A 15,795-nucleotide genomic window follows, 5' to 3' on the forward strand; every position below is an offset into this window, starting at 1 on the left:
AGTGGTTTCCCTAATGGGAGGTGAGGGTGGGATGTGGATGTCTAAGGTGATTAGCTTGATGTCGGATCTGACCAACGAGGAATTGACCTTTGGTGTGGAACACCAGTTGCCCATGTTGGTAATAACCAGGTCTAAGATATTGCTGCCCCTGGTGAGGGTGTGGATAAGTTGATCCAAAGCATTGGAATTTATGAATTCCAGAAAACGTTGAGCAAAAGAGATGGTACATGAGTAGTTTTCCCAGTTAATGGTGGGTAGTTGAAATTGCCCATTATTAGGGTGTTGATTTGTACCCTAATACTTTCCAGTGTATCAAGAAATGAGGAGTGGGAATTCTGGGGCATGGTGGGGGATTTGCAGCAAGTTACAATTTGGATTGCGGTCTTGCCCAGAGTTACTTGCACTTGGATAATCTCGGAAGCATTATGCTGAGCAACTAGCCTGGAGGTGTGGATATCCTTAATGAATGTGGACACGCCTCCACTTTTAGTGTTTTGGTCCAGGTTAGGTGGCCAAAGGTGTGGTATGAATTATAGCCTGGTAATGCAGGGGTGCTCTCTGGAGCCTTGAACCAGGTCTCTGTCACTGCACAGATGTCGATGTTCCCCATTTTAAGGAGTGCCTCGAGTGAATGCATTTTGAGGTTTAGACTTCTAGCATTGAGTAGCATTACCCCCAGATTTTGCTTGCTTGTACCTGTTAAGGTGGTGAATTTATCACTTGAATTTTGCCTAAAAATGGCACTATGGGGGTGGCAAGAGCCCTAGCCAGTATCCAGAATCCCAAGGGTGACAGGTGCAGGCCATCTCTGGCAAAGCATCATGGTCTGTTGATGATGTCATCTCAGGCAGACAGATACTGGATCCCCTTAGAATGGCACCAGAATTTAAGGCAATTGTTGAAGTCATTCATTTTGTCCTTGTACAGTGGTATCATTCCGAGTAATGGCAGGATGCTACTCAGGGCTAGGGTGACACCTGCCTGGGCTACAAGATCAGAGAGCTCCTCCATGTCTCTTTTCATGTAGTCCAAGGAGGTACATCTCAGGTCATTCACACCAACATGGACAATGACAGTGTCATATTTGTACTTGCTGTGGAGTGACCTGAGTGCATGCATTATGTGGTGGATCCTGGCACCCGACAGGCAGCTGACAGTAACTTTCTCCTTGTTTAGCCTGGTGAGTGGAACATCAGTGTGCCTAACTATAGAGTCACATATGCCTAGAGTGATGGGTATGTTGTTATGCCTTATGGGCTGTGAATGAGTGGCACACTGAGTTTGTGGGCTATGTGTCATTTGGGTTGTGCTGGGGGTGGATGTTGCTTGCGTTTCTGCTTTGGAGGTCCCTGTTGCTTGAGCAGATTTTTATTGAGAGCCTCCGCAAATGTAGGTGTGTGTTTTGTGTTGCTACGTATGTGTTTTGGTGGTGTAAATTTAGAAGGACTATGTGATGAGTGTGGTGTGGTGCAAGTGTTTACCTTCTCCTCTTGACTGTCTAGTCCAGTCTTGGGTGAAGAGAGCTTTGCTTCCAGTTTGACTATTTAAGTGCATCTCTCACAGGTTGCAGTGTTGAGTGGTAGGAGGAGAGGGTTGTCTGTGTACATGAGGCAATTACTGCATTGCCTCAATATGCCCAGATTCATCAGGTAGACAAGAGAAAACACCGGGAGCTGACCCTTAGACATGCTTGGATCGGTGCTTATTTATTAAGTATTAAAAACTGTTTTCCTCTAGACAAGTGAGGAAAGTTGAGTGCTGTAGTAATTTGTAGCTTGTTTAGTTCTTACAATGAGCTCTGAACAAATACTGAGCTTAACGAAACAGATTTTAGTGCTAAAACTAAAAAAAAACTGGCTTGTTCTAAGGGAAAATTTGAAAAGCAGACTTTATGGCACCGGGAATAGTTTAACCCTAAATAAGCGGCGATGCATAAAGTGTATATTTGTTTTTAATATAACAGTAGCAAATGAGCAAACTGATTTAAACAAATTAACCAATTAAACAATAAAAAGCTAAAAACTGAGCACCGTTCCAGCAGTCTTTGATCAGAAAAGTTCTAACTGCACACTGCTGCCACTAGGGTGCAGGGGAACCTACTCCAAAAAAAGATGGTCTGGATTAGTGCTCATGTTGTACAAACAAAGCTAGATTCAGCAGGTCTGAATTTAGTCTGTGCTACAGAAAACAAGGCATACCAATTTCAGAAAGAAACAGTTTGAATAAGCAGGCACAATAAGCTTTTAACCAGAAGCTCCAAGCTCAAAAGGGCAGAATCTACCCTCTCCTCCCACAAGAGCGCAGACCACACCTTCTTAATGTAAAATAACTAGCCCAAAGCCCAAGTGCTTAAACCAAAACTAATACACTTTTAGAATAACAGACACTAAGCCTTCAATCAGCAACTCCCAACTTAGAAGGATGTAAGCTACCTGTCCTGCCACAACAGTGCAGACCACAAACCTTCTTAATGTAAAAGACTGGTCTGAAGCCCAAGTGCTTCAACCAAAGGCTTAGAATAACAGTTACAATTTAATCAGGCTACTAACAAGCAGCAATAAATGCTGCAGAATAAATGCAATTAAGTGCTTTTAAGAACAAGCAGCAAAAACAAAATAAAGTAATAAAGTAGGAAGAAACGCAAATACAGTAAAAGCAGATGAATAAAGTGCAATTTTTTTATATAATAATAGAAAACGAGCAAACTGAATTAAACAAATTACCCAATTAACCAGTACAAAAGCTCAAAACGGAGCCCTGTTCCAGCAGTCTTCAGTCAGACAAGTTCTAACTGCACACTCCTGCCACTAGAGTGCAGGGGAACCTTCTCCAAAAGAGATGGACTGGATTAGTGCTCAAGTTATACAAACAAAACTAGATTCAGAATGCCTGAATCTAGTCTATGCTACAGCAACCAAGGTGCACTAATTTCAGAATGATGAGCAAATCCTTGGGCAAGCAGCTGTTACCATTTGTAACCATGTTGTCCTCATTTTTCTGTCAAAGAGAGACAGAAAACCAAGCATGTATCTATCCCTCCTTCAAATTTCTTTAGATAGGACTAGTTCACTGGGACTGAATCGGGTTAATTCATACTATTGATCCTGCTTGTAAAGCAGTTTCTGTTAAACAGGAAGGATTCCTCTTTTCCTGAAGATTCTGAATCTGAACAGAAAGATGCAGGGACAGATTCAGGGCTTTGTCCTCAGATTTTTGATTCAGACTCAGAGGGCAGCTCAGTTTCTGATTCTCCCTGAGGGGGTTTCTTTTTCTCTGAACTATTGCAAGAATGTCCCAATATTTTCAGTGGGAGAACACTGAGGTTTTGCAGTCCCACAGAAAATACTATGGAATTATTACAGAAGGATTTTTCAGAACCTACATCCATTCCTGTTGTCTGCTTTAGAGGATATGTCTTACTGACTGCAATTTTCCTGATAGCCAGCCAGCTATCCCTAAAAAGGCAGAAAGAAGAAAGTTTCTCAGTCTTTTTTATACACTATTACCAAACCTGAACCAGCAGCTACAACTTTAGTTGATTCCACTGCTGCTAAGCACTTAGTTAATTCCAATCCTCTCTTTCTAATAAGGATGAAAAAATTATTGATAGGAGTGAGGGAAAAAAATATTCTTCTGCAGCTCTGATTTCCAGAATTTTTGATTGTCAGGCTATGTTCAATTTATTCTGACAAACTGTAAAATTACAAAGAACGTTTTACCTGCAGTTTCTTCTTGTGAAGCGAAATCTGCTTTAAATAACATAGCTTCTTCTATTGCACAAATCACTACTCATTGTTTGTAAAGTGTATATGAGACACTGTTGATACGTCTTGACAGTCCAAAAAGTCTGAATGACTATTAGAAACTGTATGACCCACGCCTGCCATGGCCCCCTTTTCTTCCAGAAAGTCTGAATGTCTATTTTCCCTCTGGAAATAGACTGTTTCAGATAAATGGATTCTGAAAATCATTCAAGGTTACAGTAGGCAGTGGGAGGAAATTCATAATTTCCAGGGGGTCATTCCTCATCCTGCAGACCAGTCTCTCTCTTTTATTACTTGTTCTTCATCACATGTGATCCCAAAGAGTGATAGAGCCAGTTCCTCCTTCCCAGATGGGGAATGGTTTTATTCAAGTTACAAAGAAAGGAACTACTTGGAGAACAGTTTTGGATCTTTCTTTTCAAAACCTGTTTGTGATAGTGCCCAAATTTACAATGTTGTCACTTCACAACATGTTACCTATTCTACCTGTTTCAAGTTTCCTGGTAACACTAGACTTAAAAATTCTTATTATCACATTCTTATTCATCCAGGCTTCAGGATTCTCTTAAGGTTTTGTTTGCCTGGATTGTATTATCAGTTCTCTACCTTATCACTTTGACTACTCACTGCACTAATAGTGTTCACAGAGTGTCTAGCTCCAACTATAGCTCATTGCAGACTAGAGTATCCACATTTTTCCATATTAAAATGACTTGCTTATCTTTTTCATTGTGTCAGAAATCTCTCTCTTTCTCTCTTGGGTGAGAGATCTCTTGTGCAAATTAGAATTCCAAGAAAACAATCAAGTCTTTCAGAATTGTGCTCTTGGTATGTCGACTACACACCTCAGTTCAAAGAACTTTTCTTTCACAAGAAAAGAAAAAAGGATCTTTATCTAGATCTATGCCTAAAGTTTTTCACTCCGACTTTGGTCACTTTGAAGGAATATCTCAGGATTTTGGGTCTCGTGGCATCTATGATAAACATAATACCCCTTTCAAGACTCCAAATGAGAAAGATACACTGGCATCTGAAATATCTTTGGTCCCAGCATCAACACCCTCCATTTTTTCAGATCCCAGTGCTGGGGTGTGACAGAAGAAAAAACATTTGGTTGAGTTAACAGATACCCTTAAATCTAGGCCCCCCCCCCTTCTCACTGCTTGCTCCAAAGCAGTCACCAGAGAAGCTTTGGACTTTGCTTGGGGATCAGTTTTTGGAGGGACAAAAGTTCAGGGGGTGTGGGACACCAAGGACATATGCAAATACATAACTATCAAGGTGATGCTTGGCCTAATCAAAGAACTCATCTCTTAGAACCATCTTTGGTCCCAGGACCTCTTCAAGTGGTTTCAGACAATACTACAGTTGTGTGGTGGGTCTATATTAGAATGTCAAAACCTCACTTATGCGACACATAAACAGCAAACTGCAAGAACACCGAACGTCCTGAAGCGCGAAATTCAAAATACCGAAGTGCCATAGTTGTCCACACCATGTTTAGTGAGGTAAAACATCAGTAGGAGATTCCCTTATCTGGTATAGCTCCCTAACATAAATGTGCAATAGTTGTTGATCTTAGGGTTAGAGTGCGGGTTAAGGTAAGTGCATATATAGTAACACATTCAACCTACACCTTAGGGTTAGAAGTAGGGTTAAGTGCATATATAGTACTACAGTTGTGTAGCCGAATAGATACATAAATTACACATTTCCCATACTTGGGTGTTGTTTGTTTATATTCAGATACATTTGTGTGTAATGCATGTTTGATTAGGATATGGGATGTATGGGTGAAGTGTACATATGGGTGAAGTGTGAATTATTTATTTTGTTTGGGTAGGCAGTATGTAGCGGGCGATGGAGTTGGCCAACTATGGGAATTTGATATTCTGAATTTTTGCACTTAAGGACGTTCGCTGTTCTTGCGGTTCGCTGCTTATGTGTTGGCCTTTTGGGATTCGCATAAGTGAGGTTTTGGTATTCTAATATAGACCCTTGTGTAGTATACAGATTAGTACTGTGCTAACTGCCTTTGCAGACCACTATAAGCCTAGCTACGTACCTCACGTGAGACTCAAACCTTGCACTTTGTGTCTCTAAGGTAAACTCCTTAACCATTATGCCAACCTCCCATCTTTAAAAACAATATGTATTATTCTTAACATGCCAAAAATCTGGATAGCTCATGATTAGAACCCTGAACACCAGCACACAAGCTACCTGTCTTGGTCCTTTGAGCCACAGAGACTGCTTTAAAAAAATACTGAGGCATACATAACAGTTCTCACTGTTTAAATAACTTCCTCCATCCAAAGCAGAAGCTCAGTTACTGACATAGCTTCATAGGAGAATACTAGTCTGACTGCCCTGAAGGGCCATTTAAAGCTTAGGCAATAACCTGAGGTTAGAATCAAACCTTGTGTTTATTAGGTGAAGTCCTTAACCATGACACCAAACCAACTCATCAACAACTAAGGGGGAACCAGGGTGTATCCCCTTTATAGACTAGCCATGTTAGCTTGAGATATAGCTTCACAACACAATGTCACTCTAGAGGCATCTTGCTTTCCATAAGAGCAAAACTGTGTGGCAGACAAGCTGAGCAGGGCCAGAGCAGACCAGAAGAAATGGAAACTAGATCAGGGGATATTCCAATATCTGATCCATTTGTGTGAAGTTCCTCAAGTACACTACTTTTCCTCCTCAATGAATAATCAACTGACACAGTTATGTTCCAGGACTCCATGCAAGAAGGCCTGGAAGATGGATGCCTTTCTTTTGACAGGAATGCTTCTCTGTGCCTTTCCACTAATATCCAAGGTACTTCTGAAGATTCAGAAGGAATCCCCAAGATCATTGTGGTGACTGCCTTCTGTCCCAGACAACCATTGTTCTCCCTTTTTCCTGTTTGGAAATGGCTAGGGTCAATTACCACAAGCTTCCTCATAGACTGGATCTACTCACACAAGACCAGGGGTGTTTGATACACCCTGACATAAATCCTCAATTGACTGTCTGGAAGATAGGGTCTTAATTCCTCTTAGGCACCCATTTTCTGAGGATTTGTAGCAAATATTAATGAAGGCAAGAAAGCCTGCTATTAGAAAATCACATATTAGTGACTGGAAAGGATGTCGTGGTTGGTGCCAACAACATAACCAGCACCTATTCAGGGCTAGTTGTTCTCTGGTTTCACAATATTTGTGAGAGTTACTGTCCTATGGCCTTTTTTATTCCTCTTTCAAGGTTCATTTATAAGCCATTTCAGCACATCTGCTCATGTTTCCTCCTCTTTCAATGCGGAAATGTTTTTGAAAGGGTTTTTGCATAAGTAGCCTCCTAGAAAACCAGTAGCACCTCCTTGGGATTTTAATTTTGCATTTGAGAAGCTAACATTTGCTCCATTTGAACCAGCTAATCTGGCTGATTTGAGTTTCTTAACATGGAAAATAATTTCACTGATTGCTCTGACCTCCACAAGAAGGGTATCTGAGTTTCAAGCTCTTATGGTGAGTAAACCCTATCTCATTTTCCACAGGGACATTGTTTCTTTGAGAACTAAGTGGTATCCAAGTTTACTTTAATCCAAACTGCCATCTCCCAGGTTTCTTTCATGAACCCAAAAATAAGGGAGAAAGGATCTCTATACCTTGGATGTTTATAGACAACTCAGGTACTATCTTGACCGAACTAAATCTTTCAGATCTTCATCTCAATTGTTCATTTCTTGTGAAAGTAATAAGAAGAGACAATCTGTGTCAAAACAGACCATTTCCAAATATTTGTCTAGGGGTATTATACTTTGTTATACTCACCATAACAAATCTGTTCAAGGCGGTGGCAAGGCCTACATCTATGGCTTTTTGGAAAGGGTTGGATTCCAGAAGTATTCTAGAAGTTGTATTTGTTCTTCCTCACATATATTTACAAAGCACTATAACCCTGATTCCTTCTGTGGGTCTAGATCAAGCTTTGGTAGCACCATTCTCCAGGGGCATCTGGGCCCCTCTCTTTCCACCTCTCAAATTTAGTTAGCTATGGCAATCTACCCATATAGCCAAGGCTACTGCAGCAGTGCAGTGATCAATATGAAGAACATAGTACACTTGTGTAAGTTGAGCTTACTGTAACAGTATATGTTTTAATGATTACTGCTGTATTAACTACTCCCTTCCTCCATCTCCCTTGTTTCTGGTGTGTATTTTATGCTAGGGTATAGACATTTAGTTTTTTGGTTAGTCCTAGCACTGTGCCTCTCTCTTTTTACTTGAACTCAGCTCACACTGCTTGACAGTTTGGGTGCATGGAAGGTGCCCTGAAGCTTTGGAAGCTGGCTGGACATTTTATCCTTGGCAGGATATAACCCATATAGCTAAAGTTTACACAACTGTACTTTGACTTGGACATCTGTAAGAAGATTACCTGAGTCACAAGATCTCTTGGTCTTAGAATAATAAGGATGTTAACGGTATAAGACATGTAGGAATTTCAAAAATGAATTTAATTCAACAAGTGGTAGGACCACTGAATGTGGGTTTGCTGTCAATGTTCTTTTATTCTGGAGAGCAAAAATTGACTGGACAGCATTAATGGGGTTCATTTGTATTATTTATTGGCTAGTAATTGCAATTCACCATGTTTAATTTATTTGGTACAGTGTCAGAGGTTTCAGGCCTTTTACCTGGGGAAAAATGAATGCACCTTACGTAAAATAATATGTTAACATCCATATGATGTGGGTAGAGCAAATATCAATAATACTTTTTGCAAATATTCCACATCTTGTGATGGTTTTACATCATTTAAATTAATGATATTGAAGAGAATTAAAAAAATAGGAGTGGCTTGTGGGAGGCGACTATTGAATATTGTGAATTAATTTGGCAACTTATGCAAAATGCTTTGGTATTCCCAGGGTTAAATGAATGTATGTCTATCATTCCTGTGTTAATGTGTGCTTCTAAATTATGATTAGATATGATCTAATTATATATATTTATATGTAAATATTTTAGTATTGAGTGTAGATTTGACTATGGATATTTTGTATTTCATAACATTTCACAATGTGGATTAAGAGTTGTTGTAACTTTAAAGTAATTATTGACTAGTTAATTAACTGCATTAAGATTTCATCATGTGGCCAGGATTGATATATATATATATATATATATATATATATATATGGATCTAGGACTTATGCACGAATGTGCAAAGTCCCGAATCCATAATCACCGAACATATATTAACGAAAGCGTTTTCGCTGAAAAAGTGCTTTTGTTAATATATGTTAAAAAAGAAAAGAAAAGAAAGAAATCTACGTTTATGCAGGGAGGATTGCCCCCCTGCACCCCCCACACACCCCCTACTTTAATATTCTCACTCCGAGACTGCACTACAGTGAGAAAAAGTGAATTTTTCCTTATCCACACCATAGTGCAGTCTCGCAAACAGGCATACTTATGCGAAAATGCTTCTTCGGTGAAAAGCACTTTCGCGCAAGTATGCCAAACAGAAATTAGTTTTGGAGATTTTGTCTTCGGGGATCTGTACGGATCCCTATATATATATATATATATATATATATATATATATATATATATATATATATGTTTACTATCACTTACCTAAAAGTGCTGTCTCTGAAACTGACATGACCGTCACGTAAAATGCAGAAAATCATGTAATCGGCAGTTGAAATGTCGAATACTGATGTTCGAGAGTGCAGTTCCCCTTCAAGATATTTTATTATTTACTTTATTTTATTTATTTTACAGTTGTTTACGGGGATAGTCCGAATGGATACATGTCCATTTTCGGCAGAGGCCCAGGGAGAAAAACCGCAAAAAAAATTCAACAAACTGTTACATTTTTACAGTTTAAAACACAAAATAAAACACAAATAAAAGGATTTTTACACAGATGTAAACAAACACAAAAACAGATACACAAACAAAGTATTACATTTTTCGTCAGATGGAAAATTCTAGACAGGCTAACCTGAAAGTAGGTCCAAGGAGATCATAGGATTTATAAGTTAAGAAACAATAAAGTGTCGACCATTGCAAACAGGAGAGTTACCATTTTCCGCACTATAGTGCAATCTCAGAGCTGGAATATGTAAGTGGCAGGGGGTGTAGGGGGAGTAGCCCCCCAACAGGTGGGTGCAGGGTGGTCTGCCTCCCTGTAAAACATAGAGATTTTGAATTAGCACTTCTGGTGTTGTGGTGTGTGAATGGTAAGATGTGAGTTTGAGTATGTATGTATGTGTATGTGTATGTGTGTTGGTTAGGAGCTTTAGTGTATGTCAGTGCATGTTTTGACTGTGCTGTGTGTGTGCAAGTGTGTGTACAATGTATGGGAGTGAGTTACCTGTGTGTGTCTAATTGTGCAATCTCTGAGTTAGTATATATAAGTAGGGGGGTGTGGGGAGGCTTGCCCCCCACATACGGAGTGCAGGGGGCTTGCCCCCTACTTATCTGTAGTATAAGATATTATGTTTGAGTTGGGGGTAAGTTGTGTGTATGTGTTTGTGTGTGCTGTATCTGTAGTGTACCATCAGGATTTTGAATTTTGCGGTTTTAGGGTTTCAGTGTTTTGTGTGTTCGGTTATGTAATTTCGAAATACTGAAATTCGGGATTTCAATATTTCGAAATTACATAGTGAATCCACACAGACAGATAGAAATATATATATATATATATATATATATATATATATATATATATATATATATATATATATATATATATATATATATATATATGTGTGTGTGTGTGTGTGTGTGTGTGTATATATATATATATATATATATATATATATATATATATATATATATATATGTGTGTGTGTGTGTGTGTGTGTGTGTGTGTGTGTGTATATATATATATATATATATATATATATATATATATATATATATATATATATATATATATATATATATATCTATAGGTCTACTTTACATGGTCGACATTTCATAAAGTTGAAGACCATATGGCTGAGACCATATGACTGACTTTCAAAACGTCGACCATGTAAAAAAAAAAACAACACACCAATCACTTACCTTCACATTGCAAGCAGGGGGGCCTCTGCTTCCCCACACCCCTGGAACTTAAATATACCAACGCCGAGATTGCACTACAGTGCTGAAGATGGAAATCTTTTCATTCTGCACTGTATGGAGATGCCCATTCTGCATGGTCAACGTTTCAAAAGTCTATCATATGGTCTCGACCATATGGTCTTCGACTTTATGAAATGTCGACCATGTGAAGCGGACCTATATATATATATATATATATATATATATATATATATATATATATATATATATATAGTTGGTTTAGTCTTTGTTTTAATGAAGTCCATGTGTATTGGTGGGCAAAAGCTCTCTAAAGTAAAACATGTATTTTGTGATATTTTTAAGTGGTCATTCATCTATCTGTCTTTGTGACCCACGATGGAACAATGATCCTTTTTTCTTGAATTTATAAACTTGAAGAATGCCAACCCCATGTTGTGCTGAAGTAGGAGTAGGGGAAAAGTCTTGGCATTTAAACACACGACTAAGCAAGAAAATAGCTGGAAACAAAGTAACGCTTCATCAGTATTATAAATCAGCATGTTGTTATACACAATATTGCGTTTTTTAAGATAACCCCATGTAATATTCAGAATATGCTTTCAGAACAGGGGTAAATATAATAGGATGCAAAACAAATTGTAGTGAATAAGTTTTAAGAAAGCAAAAGGTGCAGTGCTAAAATTAGATATGACACTTGAGATCCTCTCTAATGGGTGCTGCATTTAGAGTAATGCTCTGTACAGATTTCAAACCATTCCATGCTCAGGGCACATCCACATAGTGGCTGAATGAGCCATGATACTGGGTTTGACTATGTAAACACGCCTAGCTCTCTGTCTGCCAATTCTTTTCTGCCACTGTTATAGATCAGAACTTGGTCCTAAAATATGCAGTGCACAGATTTCCAGTTCAAAATCTAAATAGAAATCAATAAATGCTCCCCACTGGCATCAGATTAGTAGTCAGTTATACACTTGCATTGCTTTTACTGATTGGATGAGTACTATAAAACAAAGCAATGCCGTAAGTGCCAATGGTTCAATCCTGACAAGATTCATCAACCTGAGAAAGTTTTAACTTACATTGCCACCAAATATGTCTGGGAGGGTCCTACAAATAACCTGAGGCATTAGCCAAAGAATTTTCACAAAGACAATCTCATCGGGTAAGCCATAGCAAATAAAGTCCATTACAAAGTAAATTTCTGGTTTTCTCCCATACTGAGGTAATCCTTGATGAACAGTGGATTGAATGCATACTAGTCTACTTTCTTATCAGAAGATTAAGGGTTCAGAGCCCCTAATCTAACACTAGAAGGTGAATTCTAGTCTGCAAATACTAACCAGCTCCCTTTTGACTGACCATAGTTCAAGACAACTGGCCTGATCCTGAAGAGTTGTCCTTTGACTCAACAACTGCAAGATGGAGGTGCTCAAGACTGAGGTCTTACATAGCCAAGCCTCGCCCATAGCTTAGCAGGGTCTGCTTTAAATTTTGTGCACATTAAGTATTCTTTTGCAGTTAAGACCTTCTTGCAATTAAGATGAAGGGGTAGCCTGATTTATAAAGATAGACCAGTAGTTCAGAGTCTATAGTTACTTATTCAACCTTGTAAATATAAAACGGTAAATGTAGGAGCAACTTAGTAATCAGGTAAGCTATTGATATGGAATTGTATGACTTGCCCTTCAGAGATATAGAAAGCTTCATTTTCTTGAAAACTGTGATGATTTCATTTTAAATACTTTTCTGGTCTAAAGTGTTTTGAGGAATCGGCCCATGTGTTGTATGTAACAAATGCAACAACAGGACAGGTGTTGATTCCATTTTGTTTGCTTTTCCAATGTGTGAAAACATATTTACAGTACAAACACAGGACGTGACATTATGGTGTCCTGTTGTAATGGAAGACAATATACAAATCAGAGATGTGACATTTTGTAAGTCATGACCCCTTGCTACTTATTTACTAAAAACAACACCTGGCTATGGCATTATTAGCTTTTACAATGTAGTTGGTAAGTAATCAATAGAAGTCTGCATTGTGACTCTAAAATAAAATGAGACATTTTGTGCAAACATGCTTGAGAAATATCTGGAAGTAACAGAACAACACCTTAAGAAAAATTCCCTTACACATCTATGAGACATATTTAACAAGAGTTGACCTTGCATCTGCATTCCAATGCTACGCAAGTCAGAATACATCACCATGGTGACTATCTGTATATAATATGTCAAATCTGGGTTCTCTTGTGAATTTGTATGAGTACAAAGATATTTTAAAGAATCTACATGAGAACTGGAAGTCCTCTAGAGAAAACAGACTAATTATTTAGAGACTAACTGCAAAATCAGCCACAGACACTGCAAAGAAACAGATATACGACTAAAAAAAACCAGAAGAAGGCAGAATGTCAAGATCATACTCATCTGTTAGAAAAAGTTGGATTCTGTCAAAAGATGAACAAGTCTGTCTCTACATATAAATATTTTATATATATATATATATATATATATATATATATATATATATATATGGATCTATTTTTAATACCCGAATGACCACATCATCGAATTTCATTTTTGCGAGATGAAAATTGCAAAAATGAAATGCCTGAACAGTGTTTTTCCCAAGGCAAGTAAACACTGATCTGTGTAAAACACAGGACCTGGAGGGACTGGGTAAAGGATGAGGAGAGTGCGCACCCAATGCTGGCTTGCCCACCCTAGAGGGATGGAAGCAGAATGTACTGCCTGGGGAGCTCTGAACTGCAAGCATTTTTCCACTTGATCAGGAAGTTGCTCACACACCTCCCTGTGGTAGTCATAGAGGAGCTCGTAAAGGTGTCAAGTGGTGGTGGGTTAGGATATGCTCACTAGCAGCAGTATAACACTGAACCAATATCCTTGATCTCCTCACTGCCCTTGAAAGTGGTTTGGCTAGAGCCCATGGAAGATGAAATTAATAAGCAGAGGAGATCCTGGCAGCTGATGATCAGATATGTGAAGTTAGCAAAAACACAGTAGATTCAGTTGTCTATTTTTAGCTTTTTTATTACTAATTAGGGTCATATGTAAGTGCTTCCAATCTGTTTTATAGTCTTCATTAAACCAATGCATGATGGCCTTAAAGTTTGTTGCTAAATCATATTTAATGAGGAAAGTCTATGCCTCCTTTCTTCCAGGACCCAATATAATTTTTGTAGCTTATTCTTAGCTTATTAGGATGTCGGAAATATAAATTGGCTTACCTTTCAGTTTTGTTTGGTGCAAGGCAGCACTGCAGTTCGTTTAACTAAAACTTTTTGATAAAATCTGTTAATCGATTTTCATTTGTGTATTGATGGCACTTCTGAAGCAAGACTTAACTGCAGTAACACCCAATTTGCTGCTTTATGCTACTTTCATAATTTATTCTTTTTATATTTACTTAAAAAAACTTTTTAAGTAGCAACACGATTAAATGTCATTATTCTTTACTGGTTACCATACTTTAAATGTACAAACTTCTAGGCCTCATCATTCAAAGTTGAAGCTTGTATGAAAGTACAAAAAAAAATAAAATAAACACCAGAATGAGTATCCTCCTAGAGATCTCTAGGATCAAGAATTCTCCCATGTTTGCCTGCTGTGACAAACTCCAGTTGTATATAGAAGAACATGGTAGGAGCTAATCCAAACCTAAAGTATGTGTTCACATTTTCTGATTGTCTTTATTCTTTTTATTCTGATGTCTTCAATAGCTTCTAACCTGGAAACCCATATGTAGAATTTAACAAATTCTACAGCTATTAAACATTTTAAAATATTGATTGCAACACACTATTCCCTTTCTTTGTACACTATTTGGTTTCTCCCAATTGTTTCCTCAGTTTGAAGCTTAAACCATCCTTTTCACATATTTTTCTTTATTACAGTGTACATTATTTCTTATGTCAACAATACAATGCTAACAAAAGCAGACTATATTAGATTTCTCAGTTATATAAAACTGATTTGCATATCAAGATTTTTAAACATTAAAATCCAAATAATCCTTAGAACTTAATCTGGAATACATTCAGAGCAGGAAGACAGTGTCTTTATGTAAAACATTGGTTTCTAGCCTTCAAAACCTTATTTTAATCAAAAAAAAAAAAAAAAACAGCTACCACAGCAGGTCTCCAGGCCCAAGAAGCCAAAAAAGTCCAGAAGCATACAGACCAAAAAAGGGCCAGGAATAAGCTGCAGGTTCCAGTATAAAGATTATTTATTGTAGAACAAGCCACGGAATAAAAAACATAAGCGCTTTCGTAGGTGTTTACCTCACTTCATCAGATGTAATTGTGATGCATCCTGACCTTCATTTTATACTCTAAAAGCACTAATCACATCCTATTAAATAATCACATGCCCCAAATATTTAAAACCATACATACATATATACTCTGAATACAAATCTAGCTACTGTCTTATAAAAATAGCACCAATATATTTAAAATAACTTCATATAAAAATACATATATATATATATATATATATATATATATATATATATATATATATATGAAACTTCATATAAAAATGCATGCATATAAAAAACTGACATTTCCATAAAATATATGGGGAGTGCATACTGTCATATGACAGTAAACTATTGACATGACATGGTTTCCTGTATTGTTTCGTGTACAGTCTATTGTTCTCATCCAACCTTAAAATAAAGTTATGCTTCCCAAGGAGTAAGGTCAATGCCCCAGAAAATGGAGGTCTGACTATGTGTAGGCATTGTAATTTTTGTAGTTACTTGGACACTAGTACCAAGTATATGCATCCAGATGAAAAAAGACAATACAACTTTAATGTTTCTGCTTAATGTAACACCAAAAATGTAGTGTATCTTGTGCATTGTTTGAAATGTTTAAAATTTTATGTTGGTAAAACTGACAAGAGTA

Source organism: Protopterus annectens, chromosome 8.part0, assembly GCF_019279795.1.
Source record: "Protopterus annectens isolate FY-2018-M chromosome 8.part0, PAN1.0, whole genome shotgun sequence".
Taxonomy (NCBI): Eukaryota; Metazoa; Chordata; order Ceratodontiformes; family Protopteridae; genus Protopterus; species Protopterus annectens.